This window comes from Schistocerca piceifrons, chromosome 8, assembly GCF_021461385.2.
Source record: "Schistocerca piceifrons isolate TAMUIC-IGC-003096 chromosome 8, iqSchPice1.1, whole genome shotgun sequence".
NCBI classification, from domain to species: Eukaryota; Metazoa; Arthropoda; class Insecta; order Orthoptera; family Acrididae; genus Schistocerca; species Schistocerca piceifrons.
Genome location: NC_060145.1, coordinates 225,420,969 through 225,448,869, shown reverse-complemented (window position 1 = coordinate 225,448,869; position 27,901 = coordinate 225,420,969). Strand labels below are relative to the sequence as shown.

The following is a 27,901-nucleotide window of genomic DNA, read 5'->3' as shown; positions in this document are numbered from 1 at the left end:
AGTGCCTTGAACCTCTATCCGCTCCTCCGCCCTCTTTGACAAGGCCGTTGGCAGAATGAGGCTGACTTCTATGCCGGAAGTTTTCGGCCACCAATGCTGATTATTTATCAAAACTTAGGCAGTGGCGGCGATCGAACCCGGGACCGAAGAAGTTTTGATTATCAATCAAAGACGCTACCCCTAGACCACGGGTAGCTTACAGCTTTTTTTTCTGTCCAGTTCACTCTGTTGGTCCAGGTAGTCACTTATGATCTGTGAAAATACATCCACATTTGCTTCATTACTCTGCAATACACAATGAAGTGCCTGACACAGGGTTCACCGAATCACCGTCATTCTTTTTCTCTAACGCACCACTTTGTTACAGCCCGCGGGAAACACAAATACATACGAGAACATCTGTCCGTGAGTGCTCTGATTTCTCATCTTTCATTACGATGATCATTGCGCCCTATGTAGGTGGGCATAATCCCAAATCTCCACACTCTGAGGAAAAAAATTGTGATTGAAATTTCGTGACAACATCCAGCCACAAAGGAAAACGACTTCCGTTTAGTGATTGCCGCACCAGTTCACGTACCATATCCGTGACACTCTCTTCGCTATTTCGTGACAGAACAAGACGAGGTGCCCTTCTCTGAACTTTTTCAGTGTCCTCCGTAGATCCAATATGATGCGTCTCCTACACCGCACAGGACTACTCCGGAAGAGCACGGACAAGCGTAGTGTACGCAGTCTCTTTAGAGGCCCCGTCACACGTTTTAAGTGTTTTGTAAATAAATTGGGGTTTTCGGTTCATTTTACCCACAACATGAAATGTCATAGAACCAAGTGAAGTTATTCGTAATAGATATCCATAAGTATGTAGTTGAGTTTATAGCCTTTATATTTGTGTGATTTTTTAGTGTAACCGAAATTTAGTCGATTTCTTTTAGTACTCATGTTTTCGACTTCACCTGTTTAATTATTTAGAGTCAATTGCCACTATTCGCACCATACAGATACCTCGTTTAAATTGTAGTGGAATTTGTTTTGAGCATCTGATGACTTTATAAGACCATAAATGACAGCTCCATCTTCCCACAATCTACGAGTGCTACTCAGATTGTCTCCTAAATCGGTCATGTAGACGAGGAACAACAGAGGGCCTATAACACGCTACAGTATGGAACCGCGCGGCTGTTACGGTCGCTGATTCGAATACTGCTTCGGGCAGGGATGTGTGTGATGCCCGTAGATTAGCCAGGTTTAAGTAGTTCCAAGTTCTAGGGAACTTATGAACTCAGAAACTTTACGTAAGCAGACTTCGTATCTCGTAAACGTTTTGTTATCTGGCTCGTTCGAGTGGCCACGCCTCCCTCAGCCAGTGACATGTAAATTCATTTCCCTTTTCCTTGTTCGACTGCTATTAACATCCACAGGAGGGAACAACGGATAATTTTCTGTGAAGTACAAAACACCTGGTAGCTTTTATCACTACAATTCGCACTTAACTGATGACGTTCGCTTTACGTAACAACGGAAGCTTACTAGCTTATAAAAGGCGATGTTCCTAACTCCTGGCTACTATTCGCCATGCAGAAGACACTCATTGTCATCGTCGTGGTCGCCGCCTGTCTCGGTAAGTCAATTCGCCGAACAGAGCCACGTAACTTCGTTTGTAATTGACTCTTAGACGCATTTTCAATTTGTAACAGATATACCAATAACGATGTTTGACCTCTAACTACGTTTCGAAGAGGCGAACAGCTGGAAACGAATTACTTGCTGCTAATCTTTGAGACACTCCGTTCATCCATTCGTTCCTTATATGCATCCCCTTTCATCGAACTGCACTGTATGCGTTCACCAGTATACAAGCCTTTATTCATTTGTTCTTGTACACTGACTGACGGGACGGACTCAACAGCGTCATAGTTTTTGCTCTCACCTCATATTGCTTGACAGAAAATATTAATGGTGGAACCATAGGCATAACTTTATCTAGTAATATCTGATATGTGAAGTAAGGGAAACGTAAAGGATAAATGAGGCAATCGTCGCGTACAGCAGAGTGAGACTATGTGCACTTAATTACCTAGAAATAAACTCTGAGAAAGAAGATTAATGTTACCAGTCAGTAACTGTTAGCTCTAAAAACAGCACCCATTTGGAACAAAATGCAGCATGAAGTTGCTATGTTCACATATTCAGAGCTGTGATAGCATTCCCGTTTAGATGTTTAAGTAAGTGGAGTTCGTTTGACCAATATCTAACAGACGTTTCCTAAATTTCAATAATTCAATGGACGCTGTGCTTACATATCGTTGCGATGACAAGACTATAGAAATGAATTTTCTTCCAAAATATACGGGCTATACTACGGATTATTTATTGCGATAATTTAAAGAAGCAGTTACGACATAGATATCATACAAATTTCCACAAGCTAAACAGTAAATTAACTACCTTGATATTTCGTAAATAACTTTAATGATTATATGAATTTTTGTCGTTTTGTGCTCCATGGCTGCGTTTACATTCCAGTTTCGTTTAATTAAGAGTTAGTTCCATTTTAATGGGATGCAAAGATTATGGTAACTGTATGGTATTGTTCGTAGCGTTCGTCACATAGCTCGACAGGCGATCCTGCGGGAGTCAGTTCTAAAGCTAAACCCATTTTGCACATATTGGGTCATCCGTGAGGCAGCGTGGCTCATGTGCTGCTTCTTAACCGGACAGGGCTTTTTACTGAGTATTAACAGCTTTACGATACAAGGTCTAAATCTTTGGTGTCTCTTCCATTGTGTCGAATAATTTTCGTTCTCACGTATGCAGATAAAAGATTCCCATATTCCTCCCGCCTTGATTTGGAACGAAAAGGTTATTTGTTGTGAAATTGACCACTACTGCTCCTAAAAAGGACAATCCTTGCGCCAGAATTACTTTACGAATATACTCTAAGACAAAAAGTGATGCATCACGAAGGGCTGGGACGGAACTCGGTTGATGTAATGTGCGTGTACAGTCAACAAATGATTGCAACTTAAGAAAAAATTCGATAGTTAATTCAAGAGGAAAAGCTTCATAAGTTGAGGAAGTCGTTTACGCTTTGGTCCACCTTTGGCGCTATGTAAGCAGTTATTAGTATTGACATTGTTTGATAGAATGGTTGGATGTCCTCCTGAAGGATACCTTGGTACATGCAGTCCCAGTTGCTCTTTAGATCTTCAAAATGCCGAGTTGCTTGGAGGGTCTTTCCAATAATGCTCTAAACTTTTTCAACTGGGGTGAGATAAGGTGACCTTACTGTGTAACGTATGTTTTGGAAAGCACGAAGGCAAGCAGCTGAAAGTGTCGCCGTGTGCAGGAGGGCGTTATCTAGCTGAGATGTAAGCCCATAATGCCTTGCCATAAAGGGCAATAAAACGGGCTTAGAACATGCTGTAAAGTTGCGTGGATGACACTCAAAGGGGTCCTGCTATGATATGATATGGCACACCCATCCATGCGTGTCTGCAAGTACGTCTCCACTGGTCATCGGGGCTCAGTTTGAAGCGGGACTCATCACTGTAAACACCTCTACTCCAGTTAGTGAGATTACAAGTCGAATATGCCCGGCACCACTGATAATGGACCGAGATTACAAGTCGAATATGCCCGGCACCACTGATAATGGACCTGTTGTTGTACAGAGGTCAATGGATGTCGGTTCAAGGGTCGCCTCCACAGCAGGCGACTGGTTCATGTACGAAACATAACTCTAAGGTAACAAAAGTGATGGGATAACGACATACACACATGCAGGTGTCGGCAGTATCGGGTACACAAGGCGTAAAACGGCAGTGCGTCGGCGGAGCTTGCATTTGTGATCCGGTGGTTAGTGGCAATCATTCTTTGCGCGCACTATTTGCGAGTGGAACATGGTTGTGGGGATCAGATAGTTGTACCAAAAGTACGCTCCGCCACTCACCATTAGGTGGCTTGCGGAGTATGATGTAGATGTAGATGTGATTCATGTACAATAATTTACCAAGTTAATTATGGCCTCAACAAGGTAATTAGCATACTTTGAACGCGGAAAGGCATTTGGAGCGAGACGATTGGGTAAGTACATTCTGGAGATCGTTTGGGAATTCAGAGTGTGCCGAGAATATGACGTTTCAGGCGGAGAATGCAGTGGTTGATGGAATTCACTTAAGGACCGACAGCAACTGAATTAGATTGGTCAGTACTAACAGGCAATAACAATACGTGAAATAGCCGTAGTAATCAGTGTGAAACGTACGACTAACGTATCTGTTACGGCTGTGCTGCGAAAGATGTCGTTAACGGGCTATGGCAGCAGACGACCGACCTGATTGCCTTTGCTAACAGCATGACATCACTTGCAGTGCCTCTCCTGAGCCGATGACCATATCGGGTGGACCCTAAATGACAGGGAAACGGTGGTCATGTCAGACGAGTGCCTATTTCAGTTCGTAAGAGCTCATGCTAGTTTTTGAGTGTGTCACACACCCCACTTATCCACAAAACCAAGTTTTCAACAAGACACAGTGTAAGTTGGTGGTGGTTCAATAATGGTGAGAGCTGTGTTTCGATTCAATGGACTGGGTAGTCTAGTTCATCTGAACCTCTCATTGACTGGCGATGGTGAGAGATTGCAGGGCACAGTCAGTTCTGATACGGTGTTGTATTCCTAGGGAAGTTGATCTGTATTACATGGTTGCTATAGCTGGAAATTATCTGACTTCATTCATATCATGAAATGGTTGGCAGTAGTTACGCTCTTGCTTGTGTGCTCTACTGAAGGAATTGCGGTAAGCTTTGCCTGCATCTAAAGGAAGAGGGTGCCGATTTAAACGACTGCAGTGAAAGCGTACGGTGGCTCAGAGCCGAGGGGACGTTTTTTCTGCAGGGTGAAAACGTGCTGCTAATCAGTCTCATTGTGCAGACTCGTTGGATGGCGCCAGTCGGCCGGCGGACGCGTTCACATCGGCCAACTAGCTATGGGCAGAGCATTGATGATCAGCAAATAAATCAGAGGATGGGCCCTTGTTAGGCAGGAAGGCAATGAGACGACTGTGCGTTTCTGCGAATTTCCATGACCAGGGTGCCCATATGTTAAGAGTCTTCTTCAAGACATATTTGTGAAGGCACAAGGGTTTAGAGAGTTTATGGCCATTCTTTGGAAAGTTCGAGATGGACGCTACAGGGTACACAGCAATCTTTGTATGTAAGACTGTGGTTCCATCGAGTTCATGCTTTTAGCAAACGTCACAGCGTAAACGTGGGAGAAAGAGGCCTATAATCTGAGTCTGTATCTCCTTTTCTCCCGATTAATTCTTAAAGTCACTAATTGGTCAAATCTGTGTATGCAGAGCAAGGGAGAGCCTGTGCCAGTTTTCATCTGAACTGTCAGACGTACTGCTTTTAGCATCACGCACACAACGAGTGCTGCGTGGGTGCACTTATTTGTTTTGAGTCATCCGTCTAAACGTTTGACATATTCCGTCATTCATAGTTGTGGCATGGAGTCAAATCGGTTTGGCACAACAGCAAACCGGTCCACCTGCACACTAGAACCCACCGGGGTTTGAGAGGCTCCGAATTAGCCAAACGCGAGACCGCCTACTTGCATCTTTCGGACGCGCGACATTAATAACAGTTTACTGCCGTCCATGACTCGGGTCGCCGAGCGCATCGCGGGGTGCCGCCCTGTCGAGCAGGAGGGTAAAGTGTTCGTTGCTATGGCGTAGGGCTCCAATATATTCTTCTCAGCACCATGCTTGACTGTAGCGTAGTTTTTGGGCAATACCGCGGATTCACATGTATGAAGTCAGGTAAAGCGTTTAGTGTTCTGGTTTGTGTCGTGTGTTGATCCCCAGGTGATCACTTTGTTCACCTTAGGCCGCATATCATTGATAGCGTTTGTCCAAATAAAAAATGTGTGTGTCGTTTCTTTAGTCATTTTTTGTCTTGTGATGTTAAGAATAAATAAATCTATTCTTATTTAGATCACAACTGCTCCGAGTGATATGATTCAACATTACCTTTGCCATATTTTTACTATAGTCATGATTGAAATTGAAAGTTGGATGTTTGCAATTGTTATATTCGGCTAACAGAAGTCCATTTGCAGTCATTCAGTCGTGGAATCATTATGGATGACAATGCGCCATGTGCCATTGTTCTAGTTTGATATGAAGAACATTCTACGAATAGATTGGTCACCTAGATCGTCCCACACGATTACAGTCAGGCGCTTATGGGACATAATCAAGGGCTCACTTCGAGCACAAAATCCAGCACTCTCAACGTTTTTGCAGTTGTGCACGGCTATATACGTAGTATGGGTCTATTTTACTGCATGAGACTTCCAACGACTTTTTGAGTCCATGCTAAAACGAGTTACTGCACTTCACTGGGCAACAGGACATCCAGCACGATATCCCATGACTTTTTCCGCCTCAGTGACAACGCGTGGCCTCTCATGTGAGATGTTTCGTTGACCAAAAACTTGTGGAGATCAAGGACGTGGTGGCTTCTGTGACAGGGACACAAATAACGAGATTCATAAGGTAGTGTTTGATACATCTCTAAACTGAACGTGATTCCCAGCAAGTCCGGCGTAATATCCGACACAAGTCGGTGAGATACGTCGAGTCCGATGTCCGCAGTAGTAACAAAGGCTGAACGACAACGCTTAGACTAGAGAGCGGAACAACAGAAGGACTAGACTAGAGTACTCTAGAGAGCGGTGGGTCGTCTATTAAGTCGCTTTCGTGGCGGTACTAGCGGCGTGGGCTGAGGAGGTCGTGTCTCTAAGCCGGCCGTAGATTTGCAGCGTAGTCACATGGGCTACCGCCAAATTCTACATGTGGACTCAGGTGGCGTAGTATTGACAGCACACGACGTCACACGAGGTAAAAAGTGTGCTTGCACCCTGGGGATTTGGTGATGTAGACATTGTTATGTTAGTCACGTAACTTGTTTAGACGAAATCATTAACAGGCAGCGAAGCACTGACATGCTCATATTGGGGACAAGTTGGATGTAACACACATTCGTTCATGGTCAGTTCTAATCATCTAGCATTACAACTACTGGTGCCGGTATGGATTACATCATAATACGGCAGTTTCGTTCTAATAACTCATTGCGTAATGTACGTCTTCTTGGATGAGGCGACAGCATTTCTGTCCAGCTGAGCTGCCGCTGCGAAATTTCACTCTTCATTTTTACCATCTTCTGATACATGGTATTTGGATACCGTCAAGATGAAACGAAATCAGTAGTTTGTGTAACATGAAAGTTAATAATTTCTGGTCAGTTACAAATAATACCTGCGACGTCAACACACGTACTCTAAGTCGTAGTTTTTGCAACACTGAAGAAAGATCGATATTCATATGCCTGATATCCATTGACGCATTGTCAGCGTGTTTTCAGAAAATTCGTTCTTGTGAAACGCAACCAGCTCTTCATTCGCAAGTAATAATGAGTGCTGTCGACGAGGGATCTCAAATTGATTCCATATTTCTAGGCTTCCAGAAGGCTTTTAACACTGTTCCTCATAAAAGACTTCTAATCAATTGCTTGTCTATGAAGTATCACCTCAGTTACGTGACTAGACTTGTGCGTTCCTATCAAATAGGTCACAGTTCGTAGTAATCTACAGAAAATCATCGAGTAAAATAGAACTATTTCAGTTCAATCTCGTTCTTTTTCTTCAGTGACGATTGTGGTAACTCTATGAAGATAAACACGTCCGGTTTCGATAAAACAGAACTATTATCTGGCTTTCCCAAAATAAGAGTTATAGTCTTCTGCCCTCCCTAACCTATGTAAACATTTTAGGAGGCAATCTTGGTAGCCCTGTTAGACTGTTTGTAGAAGAAGCTATCGTTTGCCCTCTAGTGAAGTCTTTAGAATATCCAAACCATTTCCAAAACCGACACTGTATCTGCATTGTGCGAAAAGTGACAATGGTCTCAGAATAGATAAACTATAAGGTCACCCAAATGAGTAAGAAAAGAAAGCCATTAAATTTTGGTTACACCAGAAATTACACAAATTTAAAAGCTTCCAGTTGAACTAAGTATCTGTGAATTACTGTTAAGGACAATTTAAATTGGAAAAACCAGATAGGTAATGTTATGGGGAAGACACCACATGGACTGTACTTCACCAAGACTTAGAAGGTATAACGTTTCTACTAAAGAGACTGCTTACAGTACCCTTATACGTCCTTTGCAAGTCATTAAACGAATGGCGATTTCACTGCGACGGGATCTTCTCACGAAATTTCAGTCACCAATATTTTCCCTTAGTGTGAAATTATTTTAGAGTCACCTACCTACATAGAGAGAAATGACCATCTTAATACAGTAAGAGATATCAGAGTAGCTACAGAAGTATGTGTATGTAATTGTCTATTATTCTCACGCGCTGGACCAATTTCTTGTGCATCAAATACTTTGCCGAACTCAAGCAGTGTCGTTATGGTAGCCGCACGTTTGTCAGTGGCATATCTCAGGTCATCAGTTGGTACCGGGTGCTTACTTAATTCCGACTGATATTTGCGGTATAAGTTGTGCAAGTTTATCAGCTATGATGTGATATACAGCTATTGATTTTTTCAGACTTTTACCAAAGCTACAGAAATCCTTTAACAGGACGCAGGGCTCGTATTGTTATACTGAATTGAATGTTTATTGTATGGAGCCATGAAACAGAAGCTCAAAAATTAAGCAACTTTCTTGGAAGCGCTGTTTATTTGGAGCCTTTGTATTTCTACAGGGTGATTCACGAAGATATGCTAATATTTTCCTATGTTATTCCATAAGTAAAACTAAAGAAAACAGTGCAGATAAACTCACGTCCGAAAATGTTTAGTTACGGCGTTGTGGCTAGTAAAATATTTTGTCAGGAATTTAGCAACTTCGCTAATTTGAAGCCATGACTGTACGAGGTTAAAGCAAAGCGTGATTTCCATTCGTTTTGTTTTTATTGATCAAGCGGATCTAATAAACCATGTACCAGACGTGTATCTGCAGTAGTTTTCCATAACATCCAGAGTAGTAAAGACGTAATTTCGTAAAATTTTAATTTATTAACTACTTGGCCTAATTCGTTGTTTAAATTCCAGACTATGCACAACGTTTTCAACAGAAGTAGTAGAGAACTCAATTTAAAAAAAAACGGGGTAATAACGTTAAATGAAACTGTGTGAATATGTCTGATAATCTACTTTCATCAATACAATAGCACCTGTGAATTTTTTTCTTTACTTGTACTTGCAGAGTAACATATTAAAATATTTGCATATCTTTGTGAACCATGCTGTAGGCAGTCCGCTTTGGACTGTCACGATCGATATATCTAACGTTCCTCCAAGTTGTGTGACAAAATTTGTGCTGTGTGGAGTAGACAATGGATATTAAATTATGCCCGCAGAGTTCTGTTGCTTAAGTATTACCATATCTTTTACACTGTCAAACTTTCGCTGCAGCTACCTCTGTAACAAACTTCCTGGCAGATTAAAACTGTGTGCCTGACCGAGACTCGATCGGGACCTCTGCCTTTCTCGGGCAAGTGCTCTACCATCTGACTTACCCAAGCACGACTCACGCCCCGTCGTCACGGATTTACTTCTGCCAGTACCTCGTCTCCTACTTTCTAAACTTTACGAAAGCTCTTTTGCGAACCTTGCAGAACTAGCACTCCTGAAAGAAAGGACATTGCGGAGACATGGATTAGCCACGACCTGGGGGATGTTTCCAGAATGAGATTTTCACTCTGCAAGGTTCGCAGGAGAGCTTCTGTAAAGTTTGGAAAGTAGGAGACGAGGTACTGGCAGAATTAAAGCTGTGAGGACGGGGCATGAGCAGTGCTTGGATAGCTCAGCTGGTCGAGCACTTGCCCGCGAAAGGCAAATGTCCCGATTTCGTGTCTCGGTCTGGCACACAGTTTTAATCTGTCAGGAAGTTTCGTATCAGCACGCACTTCGCTGCAGAGTGAAATTCTCATTCTACATCTGTAAGTGTTTATTGCATGCAGTGAGATGCGTGGGGTGTAGCAGCAACAATCTCAAAATGTTGCGACTACACAATCTTCTTAGCTATATTGTGGAAAGAGTTTCTCCTAGTAAGTTTCTGTTCACGCCTCGAATTAAGTTATATTACTCTTATAGACACAGAAGTGAATGTAATTCCCATTGAATGGATGACAGTTTGGTAAATTATTACAGATTCTGGAACTGTTTTCTCATAACTCAGAGGTGAGTTGACCATAGTAAATACAGGAAAAGCATCGAGATATAGTACTGTGAGACTTTTGATGTGTAAAGTGAACATTTAGTATCTGTTTAGGTCTCTCATCTAAATAAGTTCAATTTTCTGTTGTGAATGATGAATGTACTGGTGCAATTGCGTTGTATGAAACATATTAAAACTACAAAACAATTCCTTTGCGTAGGAGCCATCTCTGCACAGGTGGTATGTCCCGAGGAGTGCCTAGGGCTGGCAGGAGGGCCTCCGGTTGCAGAAGACAAACTGCAGTCTGGTTTGTATATTAGCACTACATGTGTCTGAAAAATATACTAAAAGAAATATTTTTTAAAATTGAGTATTCCTAAAATTATGCGATTTTTATGCTCATATTCTTTTCAATTCTTCGTTGCCATTTTTATACAAATAATAAGTACTGATATTTGTTGGTGCTTGTGGTAGTTTAAAATATTTACTGCTAAGTTTTAAATATATTTTCAAGGTCATATTTTTATGATGAAAAATTACATATGTTACTTTGCTTTTAATCAGCGATTTTATTTTCAAGCGATGAATTTATGTCAGTCCTTACAGTTTGAGCACGACTATTAATTAAATAAAATTTGCAGCACCTTTAAAACGTAAAGAAGTGCCCTAGAAAAAAATTTTGACACTAACATGTGAAACTATATTTGCAAGAAAGTAAAATTCTGACATCAAAGAATACCAAAAAGTAAGGCAGACAACACACTTCAATTACTTATCTTATAGTTGGTAATTATTAGTGTCCGCAAATCGGTCTAAGCTGTTTCGAACAAACACAGCTGCCTCGTGGTATTGATTATAACATGGGTTAAATGGTTATCACAGGTAACAATTAACACCGTCAATAGCCGAACAAGTTGCACACTTAACAGGTATTACCTGAGCCCGGTTTGTCGTAATCGTTGCTATGAATTAGTAATAGTGGAAACTCACCAAACTACAACCAAACTAACTCTTAACGTATCCGCCTCTTACAAGTAAGGCCGTTTGTCGTACAAAAACCCATTTACCCAAAGACGGCACTAACCTTACCTTATCCAGCTGAACCGCAGTGACCAACATACGTTTTTCCTTATTGCCACATTTCAGTATTTGACAGTAAATAACGTGCAATGCGAAAACACAATGCAGTTCTTATCGTACTCTTGCCAACAAAAGGTAACACTTAAATACGCACACACTTAACGGCGTTTAGGAAACTTGATAAAACACATACAGTGAAACTCAGTGCTCGCTCGGACATGGATATCGTTAACTCGAGTTCTCGGTGAATCCAAACAGATACAAACTTGATCGAGTGAGGTACGCGCGACTCTCTCCGTCCGAGGTTCGCGTCCTCCCTTGGGAATGGGTGTATGTGTAGTCCTTACCGTAACTTATTTCGTAACTTATTTTAAATTATATTCAGTAGTGTGTAAGCCTAGGAACCGATGTCAGCAGTTTGGTCATATAGGAACTTACCACAAATTTCCAAAAAATAGTACATCCTTGCTCAGTCCCGGTTTCTTAACCGTTTAAACAGAACCACAGAGTGATGTGCGTAATTGATTCCCCGTCAGTACACTCTCTCAACTAATCGTGCAATCCCTGATATAGGCTATCAGTACAAGCTATCAGGCAAATTCCGCAAATCCAGAGATCTCAATGCACAATTGATAGTAAAAAACACCAGACAGACAAACTAATGATAACTTATACTCCGGGCAATTTGCATGCAGAAAAGAAAGGTAAACGTCCCGAACCACAAATTACATCTCATTGCAGTAACATCGTAAGCTAATCAGAACGCACTTTCCTTAATTGACGGAAACGCACCGACGCGCACAAAACTCACAGTAAAAGATGTAGATTTCGGCGTGTTGTTGCCTGCACCAGAAACGAACACTAAAGTAGAGCTGGTAGAATGTAGCTGATTGTAGCTCCTGCTTTCAGCATCCGTAAGTGGATTACCACGTCATCGGGTAGCTGAAAGAAGCGATTGTAAACACTTTTACTTCCAGGAAAATACGCTGCAGTAACTAACTCAACTTTCCTGCACAGGACGCGATGGGAGGGACCTGCCCCGTCAAAGTCTACGAGCGCCACATCCCGCCTCAGCGACCAGAGCAAATAGCAAGCCGATACCCCTGGAAAACAACGTTAGCGAAGTGTATAATCCAGCGTTTTGGTATTATCTGGTAATTAGTTTATCACTAAGTGCATGTGGTTTCTTTTAGGAGTAGTCTGAACTTTACTTCTTACTCATTGAAGGCGTTGTGTCCCAAACTCGAAGGCAAATTTAAATACCCTGACGGAAAAAATGTCACAACACCAAGAATAATTAATGTGGAGGACGGTGGAGCTGTTGTGTGATGATGCTCCATATGGGTTCGATTGGAGACAGATGTGATGATAGAGCTGGCTGGGGCAACATGTCGACACTTTGTAGAGCATGTTGAGTGAAAACAACTGTATGTGGGAAATACACCCTGGAACGCTGTTCATGAATGGCAACACAATAGGTTCAATCTACAGGTTGACGTACAGATTTGCTGTCAGAGGGCGTTGGATAGCTATACGAGTACTCCATCTGATATAGGAAATCGCATCGCAGACCATAAGTCTACGTATAGGTCCATTGCGTCTAGAAAGTAGACAGGTTTGGCCGCAGGCCCTCAAATGATGTCCCAGTAACCAACACACAGCCGTCACTGGCAAAGAGACAGAACCTGCTTTCACCAGAAAACACGACAGACTGCCACCGCGCTGTCCAATGGTTTGGGCACAGTGGAATGCACGCCACAAGGCGTCTGGCTCAGAGCTGTCCTTGAAGTAACAAATTTATAACAGCTTTCTATGGCGCTATGATGTCAACCGCTGCTGAAATATGCCCCAGAACTACACGCCGAACGGATGGTCTTCGTAGTGCCACGTAGCCATCCGGAGACCGATCTTCTTGCGACTGTTTAATCTCGTGACGACCGATTTCAGCGGTAGCGCAGAGTGGCTACGTTCCTGCCAAGTCTTTCTACAGTATCGGAGACGGAGCATCCAGCTTCTAGTACTATATTACACGTCCTCGTTCAATCCTAGTCACCATAAACGCGTTCTTGACTAACAGCAGCACACCGTGTCCACTATCAAAAGTAACTAGTGCTCACGGCTGCTACAGCGTGTATTTAGAGTAGCTCTGATGTCTCACAACTATTTCTTGGTGTTGCGACTTTTTCCGCCAGTGAAGGTTAGCCGAGGCTCGCACGATGCCGTGTGGTATATTTTGGAAAATGGTACGCCTAATAGTGTCGATACCTATTGCTTCAGAAGGGATTCTCATTACAGCTTTTCTAATTTCACGTGCTGTAACGTGGTTTAAGTAGTAAGGATCAGGGTCATTTAGCCTTAATTTTCTTTCAGAAAGTAGTTCCTATTAGCCTTTGGGCTGATTAAAGCTGAAAGAACTTGTTCACCTTGTCAGCTGGCTTTTTCTGTCCTTCACCCAAGCTACGGAGATTCTTCCACGTAATCTAAGCTCTCGTACAGTGCCACCTAAGGTATGCCATATTTTTGCATTGCAGACTTATTGCTTTCCCCGGTTGAGCAATTTTCTGTATCCTTCGTAGCACCAGCCAGCATCATACCTGTGGATGAATATTTGACATAACTGAAAGTTTTGTATTATTCGTATATGAGCCATGAACTTATTAATAAGTTTCTGGATCTTTGCTCAGTTGTTGGTTCACTGATTATTTGATGTTACAGCGTTTATGAGAACTACGCTCCAGAGATCCACGGTCGATATGATTAATGTTCCCATAAGCTGCGTGGCCGGCCACAGGTGCCCGAGCGGTTCTAGGCGCTACAGTCTGGAACTGCGTGACCGCCACGGTCGCAGGTTCGAATTCTCCCTCGGGCATGGATGTGTGTAATGTCCTTAGGTTAGTTAGGTTTAACTGGTTCTAAGTTCTAGGGGACTGATGACATCTGATGTTTAGTCCCATAGGCTCAGAGCCATTTGAGCCAATACTATTTGAGTAATACAACCCAGTGCGTTTTCCTTGTCGGCAAGCGTTTACCAGAGACAAGTGCATTGTCTGGAATGTCTCTGGGGAGCATGATTTCACAGCTTTTATTCTCTATATACGTAAGTGATCGGACAGGCTACAGAGATTTACGTCTTTCTGCTGATGATTCTGTGATGTACGGCAAGGTGTCGACGTTGACTGGCTGTAGGACGACGCAAGATGACGTAAACAGAATTTCTAGTTGGTGTGATGAGTTGCAACGTGCTTTAAATTTAGAAAGATATAAGATAATGTGATCGAGTAGGAAAAAAACAATTCCTGTAACTTTAGAATACAGAGTTAGTCGTGTGCTGCATAACACACTCATCGATTCAAGATCTAGGCGAAAATTTACAAAGCAATATGAAATGGAACGATCAGGTCAGGTTTTTAGCAGGAAAAGCGAATGATCGACTTCGATTTATTGGAAGGATTTTGGGTAAATGTAGCTCATTTATAACGGAGGCGGCATATAGAACGCTGGTGCGACCCTTTCTTGTGTACTGCTCATGTGCTTGGGATACTCACCAGGTCGGGTTAAAGGAAAACATCGCAATAATTCAAATTCGTGCTGTTAGATTTGTTACCGGATGGTTCGATCAGCAGGGAAATATACTTTGTGGACTCAAATGAGAACCTCGGAGGGCAGACGGCGCACTTCCCTCGAGGCACCATCCCAGAAATTTAGAGAACTCGGTTTTAAGGCTGACAGCAGAACTATTCTATTGCCGCCATCGTACGTTTCGTGCAAGGACCACGAAGATGAGACAACAGAAGCTGGGTCTAGTGTGGAGGCTTGTAGACAGTAGTTTTGCCCTCGCTCTATTTGCGAGTGCAACAGGGAAGGAAATGACTAGAAGAGATGCTGTGTAAATGAATAAGAGGCTGAACCTTTACTGTGAAATAATTGTCAAGACTTATTTTGTTTAAACGACTCAGTAAGTGCATATGCTGAAGTGAAACCTGAGAAACATTTCTCGCAGAAGTGGTCTATCGCTGCATGTGCTTCATAAATTGGCTATAGTGTCTTCTTTTTTAAAAATATAGTAGTCACGAAAATGATTACAGCGATGTTTGAAATGCGCACGTGAAACTCTCTTGAATCGATCTTGATCGATGCTGAAAAATATGCAAATCGCGACAGGAATTACTCGAAAAAAAATTAAGTTATAATATGTTATGCATAAAGTGTATCACTAAGATCGTTTATCAGTCTAGTTACAATGACTTCCTCGTATTCTCAATAAAGTGAATGTAATCGCGTTTGAAAGGCTATTTATAAAGGAATCCTGTAACCGTATCTGTGTAACTCTGACTTCATTTCATTATGGTAAATGCAGGCACAACACCGCAGCTGAAGGCCTGAACAAAACTCAGTTACATTCATATAAGTTTTAGAGCACTGTGAAGGCTGTGAATGCCTTAGACGCTTCTGCAAGCGGTATCTGATATAAGCCTGGTTTAGGTCCAGTGTAATAAATATCTCTGACTTATCGTAGCACGAAAACATGAATGGAAGTCTCGTAGTGTAATAGACTGGAGGATTACTTTGTAATTCAGGTCTCTGTAATCAGCTGCTGGCCAAACCCCGCCTCATCTTTTCAGAACTAAAAATATTAGTCAATATAATGATGACACAAAGTCTAATTATTCCTTCACGTATCAACTAACCGATATTGGCTAAGGTTGTGTCATCCGTGAGGGTAAGAGTCGGTATGACTGTTACCTTTTCTTCACGTTATAACTGACATCAGTTTCGTCGCTCCCAAGTCATCAGTGTGAACGTCAGGAAAGAAATCCAGTAAGTATATGGCCTCCTCGGTTGACAAGTGATCGATCTCGACGTCTTCCTTGCCCCCAACGGAATTACCAATGGTATCGCAAGCTCACAAAATTTACATGTTTGTGCTTTGTAAAGCTACCCTCTGGCTCGAATGTTTTATCAAATAACAGCCCAAAGTTTGCGATACTGCTAAATGACTTCCCACTCTCACGCGGAATTTGAAGTTAAATAGTGGTATTTAATCGGAGTCGCTTAGTAATAACATCTCGTCCGAATTTTCCATCTTACATGTACGCACATCTGAAACCAATGATGGAATTTTTCAAGTTTAATCGTTATTCCGGTAACAATTCTCGCTGACTAGGGAAATTTAACTGCGTGAGTCAAAGCATACACAGCTTTTTTCCGCATATAACGCAAATGAAAGGAACAGTAGCAGTAAATCCTGCTGTCCTGCTGCACATGTCAGACATAATAATTAAAACAGTTTCCGTTCCGTGCAGCTAATCACTAAGACATTGCACATTTTCCCTTACGTACCAACTGGCAAACTCACTTAACATGGTTGGTACTCATTCACCCGAAACATTTCTGCACTAATTCTATTCTCATTACCGCCCTTACCCAATGTTGTCTCTACCTACAGCTTATTAAACTCGATTCTATCTTGTTCATCAACAGCACCACGAAAACAAAAAGTTAAAAAACAGTACAGATAATCTTAGCTGTTGTGGACTTTTACTAACAGCCTACATTTTAAATAGATGACGTGTAACTAGCGTTCAGAAGTTGAAAATATTTAATATGACTGTCGTTGTAGCAAGTCGTCTGGACTACTAATATACTACTACAACTACATTTATCACTACAACTTAAATTTCTGAATTAACTTATAATGATAAAAGTTTAAAAGTACCTTAGAATATGGCAGAAGCATTCTTCGGAACCAGCATACATTTTTTTCAAAATTTTTAAATATGAAGTACATGACTAGATTATAGTACTAACGAGAGATGGGTGTAAAGTACACCTTCCCCGTTGGTGCCGGAGGAATTTAGTTGTAGGGAGGACGGTTCCAGTTCTTCGAAGAATGAAAGTAATGTCAACTTGTCTACAAACGTCATTTCAGTAACAGACACGGCTGTAGTCATACATTCCCCGTCCGACGTCGGCAGCAATGCCGGTTGATACAACACTTCATTTAAACTTCCGACATAGTAACATTCATACTTATTTTTAATTCTGAACTCAGTTTTACTTTCCTCGAAGCATTAAACGTAACAGCTCTGAGGCAGACACGGTGAAACAGACCACTTCAAATAGAACGCCGGCCACGCATCTTAAAAATAGAATTAATAGAATGTAAAGCTATTATAAAATATAAGGCACATAGTGTTCTCAACCACACTCCGCTGCCACTACAGAACTCAACCAAGGAGAGTGGTAGTAGTGGTAGTACTGAGTTGGTTTTATATATATATATATATATATATATATATGTGTGTGTGTGTGTGTGTGTGTGTGTGTGTGTGTTTTAGTTTTCGCTTTATTTATTAAAATCCACTGCTTGGTATAAAAACAACCTCGCAGTCATTCAACTCCTCAATAAGATAAGCTTCAGAGACGGTAAACAGGAAAAGAAATCACACAATAAGCTTTTGAACATAATAATAAATTAAAATCCGGCACCACTGGAACGGTACCATGTCCATCGCGGCATAATTCTTGACGTTTCCACAATGTAAATCATGAATCTTTGCCTATTGTCAGTTTGAAATAGTTAATTGTTAACTCTTCAACCACGACGATAATACAACACTTACTTGAACCGTAATAGTTTTCCTGTGATGCCTCCTCGACACATAGACTTTCTGTTGTGTCAAACTAAGAAGAGATATTAAAAGACTATGCCTTGGTCAAAAACGTTTACTGATATACGCCGCCTTTCGCAATTGAAAGCTATGCAGTATTCATACACTTTGCCAACAACGATGGGTGAGAACGAAGCAAACAACCCCATTTATAAAATACTGATTGACATTTGTGCACGATGAGTGTACAGACGGTCTGTTGCTGTTCCTATCTCTCTGCTATAGACGTGCACAGCAACAAAATAGCTAAGGAGACACTTCCTGCAAACGTAACATACAGGTCCTTGTGTATTCTCTGCAATTCTTATGCTACATTCGTTGATACAAGAAGTTAATTGTGGAACGTGATGATGGCTCGAGATATGATAGAAACAAAGTAATAACCAAGTTCTTTTTCTTGTCCTCCTCTCTAGCGTCCAACGCTTCCTCCATCTAGGGGCTAAACCACGACGCAAGAAGGTGGATGAGCTCTTACCAACCAACAACCTCACTGACGTACAACGGCTACTGACCATTCCAGGTCTGTTGCTGTTCACCACCGTAATAAATGATAACATCTTCACTAATAAATGCAGACTATTTGCTACGATATCTGTCGCTCTTTCAATAATACGAGTAATAACAGCACCATATGCAGAAATAAGTCGCACGAATATTAAGTTCCACAATTCTATTGGAAATAAACTACTTCTTTTCCTCATGATGATTTGATTTATTTTGTCAGTTCATCCCAAAACTTCAGTCTCAATAAAGAAGCTCTTCCTTTCACATTTTTCCTAACTGCCTACAACAAAATATCCTCGTTTCCACACAAGTTCAGTCATAAACGACTGATCCTTGCTTTGTGCAATACGAAGTTAACAAAATAGAAGTTATAACTGTGATAAACAACAACACTGGTCAATCATTACTAAGGTATTAAAAATTTGTAATGACACACATAGATACTTGGATTTCACCCAGTACAACTAAAGAAGCAGCGAAGTGCCACAGAAACAGTACAACTAAAGAAACAGCGAAGTGCCACAGAAAGAATACGACCGTTTGATGAAAGATATTATCCAGCAACAAAATGCAAACTTACATGAGAAAGAATGTTAGAAAAGAGAAAATTTTGTTTACGATGAATATACACACCAAGGGCATTAGTTATAGGGTCGTAAAAGGTAGGAGAACCAAAATAATGCCAATCAGAGAGTTCAGATAGAAAAATGCAACTAGAACGCCATCTGAAATCACTATTTCGTAAATAGCAGCACACCTTGCCTTGTTAATTCGCTTAAAGTGCTATTTCAGTTGACAGATCGCAATTTCACTCATGGGACCTTCTCCTCAAACTAAATACATAGGGTTTTCTATCAAACCTAAGCCCCAGTTTGGTACTAGGTCAGTTTGGGAAACCATGTAACCCTGACTGCTGCTATTATCGGAAATAATCAGAATGACGGTATACAATTAATAGTAGCTATTAGCAACGGATGATCCAGTCTCTGACGACGCCCTAATTCACACTCTATCTCTCTTCTGTCCTCTGAAACCCTACTCCTTTCTCATATTTTCATAAAGTCAGAAACTTCCTCATAACAAATCTGAAATACAAATCGTCAAGTAGGAAGGTATTTACTGTACTGTATTGTAAAAATCATCCGACATTACGGTAAACAACATTGTCAACAAAGTATATGAGATAGGATAATTGGCGATTTGGGAGAAGAAGATATTGCAGGTCTTGTAAATTAAACCGTTTTAAATCCAAACTACACTGCAAGGCCAGCTTATGTAAGAGAGTCGCTAGAAGCTGCACCATAATGACACTCGGCGCCCAATCTCATGGCAAAACCACTTGGACTCCGATACCTTTTGAGGAAGGTCTGAAGTAGACACACACAACCTGCACACTCTCCATGCCTATGTTTATCAGGCGAATACAGCATTCACTATTGAAGGTACCTGGCGACTTGGCAGAAGATTTTATTCAGTGCATTCATTCTGGGATTAACACATTCATGCTAGGACTCTATTTACAAATTTTAACATCTCGCTTGCCAGACTCAGACCTGTGGTGTTGCTGTCACCTGTGGGAGCCACACGGCATGGCCCAAAGGTGAGTAAATTGTGTTTATCATGGTGTTGCATGTGAACTAATAAATTCACCTTGGTTCTTTGAACGTAAGTACTGCTTTTATATATGTATAATAAAAATGGAGGTTCCTATTCAAAAAAACACAGTTGATAACGTTTGACCTATGGCAGCGCCACCTAGCGGGCCAACCATAGCTCCATCTCGTTTCCCACTTCAAGCTAGGCGAGCTTCGTTCTTTGTAGTTTTAAGGACCACCCTCATATATATATATATATATATATATATATATATATATATATATATATATATATATGTTTGTGTGTGTGTGTGTGTATGTATGTATAATGTATTGTGCTGGTGCTCTGAGTACACACTCGAGAATGTACATAAGGTTTGTCCCCTGCTTTGTCCCCTGCTCTTAGCCAGCAAATTCTATAGTTTTTTGTGTGACATATTTACCATGCTAATTCTGAATTTTGTCAACAGTGGTTATAGTTTTTTTGGAATGACATTTTAAAGAACTGTTCCATCTCTAACATGGGCATTAGTCTCTGAAAGTTGCCACTAACATTTTTCAGAGGGCGATATGAAAATACTTTATTCCATATCGTCTTACAAGTGACCAAGATAGTATTCAGTAATACATTAGAAATTCCGCAAGAGCTGCGGTCGTTGATTGGTCGAGACACGCATCTGCTAGCTGCAGTGTCTCCTCAACGGATGTTCGCCAGTATCTAGGTGAACAGGGGACGAGCATGTCTAATTCTGGACAAACAACGTTTCAATTCATCGCTACAGGTAGCAGACTATACTGGACAGACTAGCCTGACCAGTTTGCAAAATGCCGCTAGATGGTACTTGGGCGTGGCTGTTAAGTTGTGAAACCAAACATACTCGTTCATTTCTATGGCTCTGAAATAGCAGATTTGGGTTAGCCAAGACTGTGGCTGTTTTCATTTCACTATTTGTTTCTTTACATTTGCTAGATAATACAGTAGAGGTTTCCAAGAACTGAAAGCTTTCTAGCTGGCTGCACGAGATATCAGTCCTGTCAGGAGGATTGGCCACCATAAAAATGTTAAGCCTTGTGAGAGGCGCGGCCTAAGGTGGGCAGATAGGTATTCATGACCACTCTAACAACCCTACCCCTCTTTCTCCCTCCGCCGGCAGACCAGGAAGCATTTTTTTTTGTCCTAAGAATCATAGAATTCTCCGCAGAAGCCATTTAGTCATATAAGAGACCGCTAGCCGGGTGTGGTTTCCCTCATGCCGTCTAAATTTTCAATACAACGTCTAATAATAACGTCCGGTTTAAACATAGAGAATGTAGATTTCTGGCTCGGTCATGCTACTAATTTCTGGGATGCCCACACGTTTTCGTTCTTTCTACTTGAGGAACATTGGACAGGCCCTTTTGAGAATTGTACCATGTAGTAGGGGAGTTGTTCTGCCTTCCTCAACACCTAAGAGCTCTATTGGGTCAAAAATGAGAAAAATCTACAAGAATAGGAGATCGTTTAACACCTTCATTAGGCTTTTTCTGGTCGGCATTTGCAATCTTCGTCACCATTGTCCAACGAATTTCTTCTCTGGCGAAATGCAGCGAAGATCCAAAGAGAAGCAAAAAGAGATCACCTGTACATTTCAGCAGAGTAATGAATTCGCTCTAGGTTTCTGAAGAGTTGTCACTTCACTTCAGGTTTCTGCAGAGTTGCAGCTTCAGGCTAGGACAGGAGAGGTAACTGATGATCTGAACCTTGCTGCCGTTGGAAGGATTTCAGCACTTGATCTTTAATTACAAATGGACTGCTGAATCTGACACTCGAGTTGTTGGTGCTGTCTTCCGATTTTTTCGCTCTTTGCCCGCCTGGTAAGACGAATCTCCGTTGCCCGCTTGGTCGCCTTTCAGACGCGAAGTTCATTCAGTTCCTTCAGCAGACGAGTGCGGATTTTAAGGCCACGAAACAAGCTTGTTGCCCTCGCTGCGCGTTTTGGCAAACGTATGGTGTTCACTCCTAAGTTTCTGTGTGCTTCCTACATGTAACTATTCAACTTACGTGGTCACTGGTCTTATCGGCAAATTATTAACGTAACTGTGTTTCATCCTCCCCACCCATATGTACCAAGGTTATACTTCTGAGCTATAATCTCTCGTCCGATTATCAATAGTTTCTTTTAATACACTGAGGTGGCGAAGATCATGAATTAGCTATATGCACGTATACAAATGGCAGTAGTATCGCGTACACATGGAATGAAAGGGCACTACGTTGGCAGAGTTGTCATTTGTACTTTGGCGATTCATTTGAATAGCTTTCTGACGTTATGATGGTCGCACAACAAGAGTTAACAGACTTTCAACGCGCAGTGGTGGTAGGAGCTAGACACATGGGATTTTCCGTTTCGGAAATCGTTCTGGAACTCAATATTCCGTGATGCATAGTGTCAAAAATTGGTCAAAAGGGCATCTTGTGACTAATGCGCTTTTGACATATTTATTATTTTATAAATGAAATGTAAGTACGGCCAGTCTTTCACGGTAATTCCATACTCTTAATTTGTATCATACGTTTTTAGTCACAATTCTAAGACCATGTTACAGACCATTCTTTGGTTTAACTTCTGAGAAAGACACTCCTGGCAGTGTCGAAACCCAGTTAATTCGTTAAAAATTAGTGACCGAGGGCTGTTTTCTTTTAATTTCATTTTTAACTCTTTGGTCTCTATAACCGACGTATCTCCGTCCACTGGCTTCAAAGTTATAACAATGTGAGATAATTTTCAAAAGAGTGGAGAAGATATTACAAATATTTCCTATCCTTTGGACTTACGCTATACCAGAAACTGCTTCTGTCAAGAAAGAGGAAGCTTTAAATTATATGGAGTCATGAATTGCTCAACATGAAAAAATACTGCTATGGAAGTTACTCCGCTTGTTCATATTAAGGACGTGACAATTATAAATTCATGTTCGCATGTGTGTTGCTATGTGCTTTGGCAAGCTTCCTCGCCATTATCCCATCCCTTGAAACACGGCATGTAACCATATTTCGGATGTAGGAAATCCTGGCAGTGGGAACTAGCCTCATGTAGTTTGTAAAATAACCAAGACAGTCGTAACTACTCATTTGTCCTGTGTGAAAATGGCAAAGGTTTTGATTTTATATGGGGAAAACACATCAATTTACAAGTAAGAAACTAGTCTACATGTGATCTACATCTACATCTACATCCATACTCCACAAGCCACCTCACGGTGTGTAGGGGAGGGTACCTTGAGTACCTGTATCGGTTCTCCCTTCTATTACGTAGGCTTTCCAAGCGTTATAAGTCTTGAAAGTCTCTTCGGATTTGCAGCCCGATCCTAGAATCATCTTGACTCGATATTTCGGCGATCCAACTGGTCGCCGTCTTAAGGAAAATGCTGCTTCTGCTGATGCGTCGCGCTGAGAGCTGACGCCGGGCTGCAAATCGACGTGCTATATAGACCAGCGTTCAGTAGACGGCGCATGCGACGCCCATTACGATTGCTGCCCTCCAAGACCAAGGGCGGCGCCACCTCCCTGTCTTGGAGGGCAGCAACCGTGATGCAGTCGTGTGTCTGACTCTTACAGCGCCATCTGTTGGTCAAATTTTTGTGACATTTTTTTTGTCCACTGACCATTCCCCCCGTGTCAGTAATATGCTGTTAAAATTTGAGGTAGTTCTCAAGAATGCTTCTCATTCTACATGCGTTTTGAACTTGGAATGTCATTGTCTACACCCTGTAAACACTAGTAAGTCAAAGCAGTACGACTGCTGCCCACCGCGGCGTTGGATGACGCCCAGAGGCGTTGCGGCCATTTGACGCGGTAACAACAGTTTGTAGGAGGAGCAGATTCGTATGTGGGCTCACCCTAGAGAATATATGGGTTGCAAAAGGGGAAATCAGTTGAGATAAACGATTTTGATAAAGGGCATATTCTAGTCCGCATGGTACCAGGTGACTGAAAACTAATATGTGATATTACTTCTACTTTCTGTTCTTTTTCTAAATCTGTTGACAGTTTTTTCCTGTAACGTACAGTTTGGGCGCAATCTGCTTAAATGTATGTTGCTGTGCTAGGTAATCCATATTGTTGGAGAGAAATTTTGTCAGTTCGCACTGTATACCTTTCGGTTGCCACAGCTGTGGATGCAAGTTGTTATTGTGTGACATTGAAAGTGCTTTTATCTCACGGGCATGCGTTACCAGTGATATAATTTGATTAGTCTGTGTATTTAAGACACTATGAATAAAACAGTTCGCCCACTGTTTCTAGTTTCTACAATGTCAACATTCAAGTGCGTGAACGACCCCCAAGTGTTTGCTGTTGAGTTTGTGGAAATTATACCATGTCTAAGCAGAAAGGGGTTAAAACAGACTTTGTGAAAAAAGCTAGCCATTATTATTTTAAAATGGAACGTGGTGACCAGAACTAGAATTATGCATTATGACGTACTTGGAAAATGAACAGCTCCTCTATAAAAATCGACTCTGATTCCGCAAACAGAGGTCCTGCGAAACTAAGGTCGCTCTGTTCCTCCATGAGATACACAGCGCAGTGGACAACGGCGCTCAGGCTGATGTCGTGTTCCTTGATTTCAGTAAGACTTTTGACACCGTCCCACAATGCCGTTTAATGAAATTATACGAGCTTACTGAGTATCGGAGCAGACCTGCGATTGGATTCAAGACTTTCGTAGCAAATAGACCTCAACACGTCGCTCTTAACGTAACAGATGTTTAGGTAATATTCGGAGTACCACAGGAAAATGTGACAGGGCCGTTGGTGTTCACAATATACCGGGTGATCAAAAAGTGAGTATAAATTTGAAAACCGAATAAATCACGGAATAATGTAGATAGAGAGGTAAAAATTGACACACATTCTTGGAATGACATGGGGTTTTATTAGAACCGAAGAAATACAAAAGTTCAAAAAATGTCCGATAGATGGCGCTTCATCTGATCAGAACAGCAATAATTAGCATAACAAAGTAAGACAAAGCAAAGATGATGTTCTTCACAGAAAATGCTCAATATGTCCACCATCATTCCTCAACAATAGCTGTAGTCGAGGAATAATGTTGTGAACAGCACAGTAAAGCATGTCCGGAGTTATGGTGAGGCATTGGCGTCGGATGTTGTCTTTCAGCATCCCTAGAGATGTCGGTCGATGACGATACACTTGCGAATTCAGGTATCCCCTAAGCTAATAATCTCACGGACTGAGGTCTGGGGACCTGGGAGGCTTATCATGACGAAAGTGTCGGCTGAGCACACGATCATCATCGAACGACCCGCGCAAGAGAAACTTCACGCGTCTAGCAATGGGGTGGAGCTCCATCCTGCATAAACATCCTACGTTACAGGCTGGGGATGATGCGATTCTGTAACATATCGGCGTGCCTCTTGCTCATCACGGTAGCAATTACAAAACCAGAACCACGCATTTCCTCGAAGAAGAAAGGCCCGATAACGGTAGATGTGGTAAATCCAACCCATACCGTAACTTTCTCGTCGTGCAATGGAGTTTCCACGACAGTTCTAGGATTTTCGGTAGCCCAAATTTCGCAGTTGTGGGCGTTGACAGATCCTCGGAGAGTGAAATGAGCTTCGTCGGCCCAGAACACGTTACTCAACCAATCGTCATCTTCCGCCATGTTTTGAAACGCCCACAGCGCAAATGCCCTCCGCCACTAAATCGCCAGGTAACAGTTCATGATGCCGATGGATTTTGTACGGATAGCAACGGAGGGTATACTTAAGTGCCAACCAAACAGTGTATGGAATTCCGGTGTGACGTGCGACTGCACGAGCACTGAATTCCCCGTGCATAGACGAACCCGCTACAGTCTCCATTTCTTCCTTAACTGTCTCAGCAGCATTACACCTTGTGCTCGGTCGGCCACTACGAGGTCTATCGTCTAAACAATCCGTGGCTTCGAACTTCGAAATCATTCTCGCCACATCTGCATTTGTCAACGGACCTTTACCCGTTCGAGTCCGCTTCCTATGGCGATAGGATCGTAACGCTGAACTAGCACCCAACATGCTGCGACAGCTGGCGCCTCAGATTCTCTCTCTCATTACAGCTCCTTTTATACACGACTGTCATGCGCAGTTTTGCTGTCCAGCGCCAGCTGTCGGACATTTTGTGAAATCTTTTTTTTTTTTTTTTTTTTTTTTTTTTTTGCTCTAATAGAACCCCATCATGTCAGTCCAAGCACCTCTCTATCTACATTATTCCGTGGTTCATTAAGGTCTCAAATTTATACTGACTTTTTGATCATCCAGTATATAACTGATCTAGTAGAAAGAGTCGGATGTTCTTTAAGGCTATTCGCAGATGATGCAGTTGCTTATAACAACGTAGATAGTAAGAATTTGCAGAACGACCTGCAGACAATTCATGAATGGTGCAGTCTCAGGCAGTAGACACTGAACGTAAGTAAATGTAACATACTGCGCATACACAGGGAAATATATACACTACTGTACAGCTACACTATCATTGACAAACAGCTGGAGACAGCGTCTGCCGTAATATATCTAGGTATAACTTTCCAGAACGACCTCAAGTGGAATGACCATATACGTCAGATAGTAAGAAAAGCAGACACTAGACTCAGATTCATAGGAAGAATCTAAAGGAAATGTGACTAATCCACAAAAGAAGGCGCTTGTTCGTCCGATTCTTGAGTGTTGTACATCTGTCTGGAATCCCCATCAGGTAGGAATGACAGAGGAGATACAAATGGTCCAAACCATATTACTTCCCCCCACATACATCTCGTGTATTGACCAGGAGGAGAAAAGTCGAGAAATTAGAGCCAATACAGATGCTTGCCGACAATCTTTCTGCCCACGAACTATTCGCGAATGGAACAGGGTTAGAGGGATCAGATAGTGGTACCGAAAGTACCCTCCGCGACACAACATCAGGTGGCTTGCCGAGTATGATGTAGATGCAGATGACGGGCGCCAAAGACAGTTTGCTGCTGTTGTGTTGAGGATTGAGAAAAGAAATGACGCATGATATTTGCGATTCCAGTGGTGTGGAGCTGGCCTAAAAGTCGCCTCAATGATTCATACTTCTGTTTAGTTAACGTTCAGGGAAGACATTCCGAAACTAACAAACACATTGTGTATCCAAGCCTTTTTTCAGCCATCAGGACAGTTGCACATGGAGAAGAACTGATTGCTCCTCTTCTTCCAGCTCTTTCAGAGAAAATGGCGGAAGACGATGACGAAAATGAAGCTGACCCATTTATCGAAGATTATAGCGATGTCTACCAGCCTGAATCCGACTTCACTCCACAATTATTCTCTCTGAGTAAATTTAATGTTCTAGTAGGAGATTTAAATTTGCCTCAGGAATCTGCTGAACTACGTGGCTCCCGGGTAAAACCTATGAATCTTCCGGAACCAGTAACACATTACTCATTACTTTATTCTCACACAGCGAATCCTTAATTTATTGCAGTAACCCAAGAGATTTAATGAACTTCTATGGCATTGAACAAGATCATGCCTATTGGGGACCTTTTCTACGCTCGCCAACTGAAGCCTGAAGGCGTGGTACTGCATTATGGTAAAGTGTATGGGCCCATTCCTGTGGCCCATTCAGTTCAACTGAAAGAGGCGTATAAGAACATTAAAATTCTGTTTTCAAGTTTCCCACTATGAGAAACACAAATGGCTAATCTGTGATGACATCAAAATTATCTGAATAGTATTAGGGTTTACAAAAATACTTTGTTACGTACACGAATGGGAGATACGGGCAAGGAAAATATATTGGAGT

The 27,901-nt window shown here is 41.8% G+C and overlaps 1 long non-coding RNA gene across 1 annotated transcript in view; it reads left to right on the top strand.

Moving 5' to 3' along the window:
• The first annotated feature begins 1,577 nt into the window (after positions 1–1,577).
• LOC124711131 overlaps positions 1,578–27,901 on the top strand; it is a 58,093-nt gene continuing 31,769 nt past the window's right edge. Inside the window, exons 1-3 of the long non-coding RNA XR_007005413.1 lie at positions 1,578–1,621; positions 10,459–10,545; positions 12,336–12,472. This is a non-coding gene — a long non-coding RNA (uncharacterized LOC124711131). The remainder of the gene's footprint in view (positions 1,622–10,458; positions 10,546–12,335; positions 12,473–27,901) is intronic.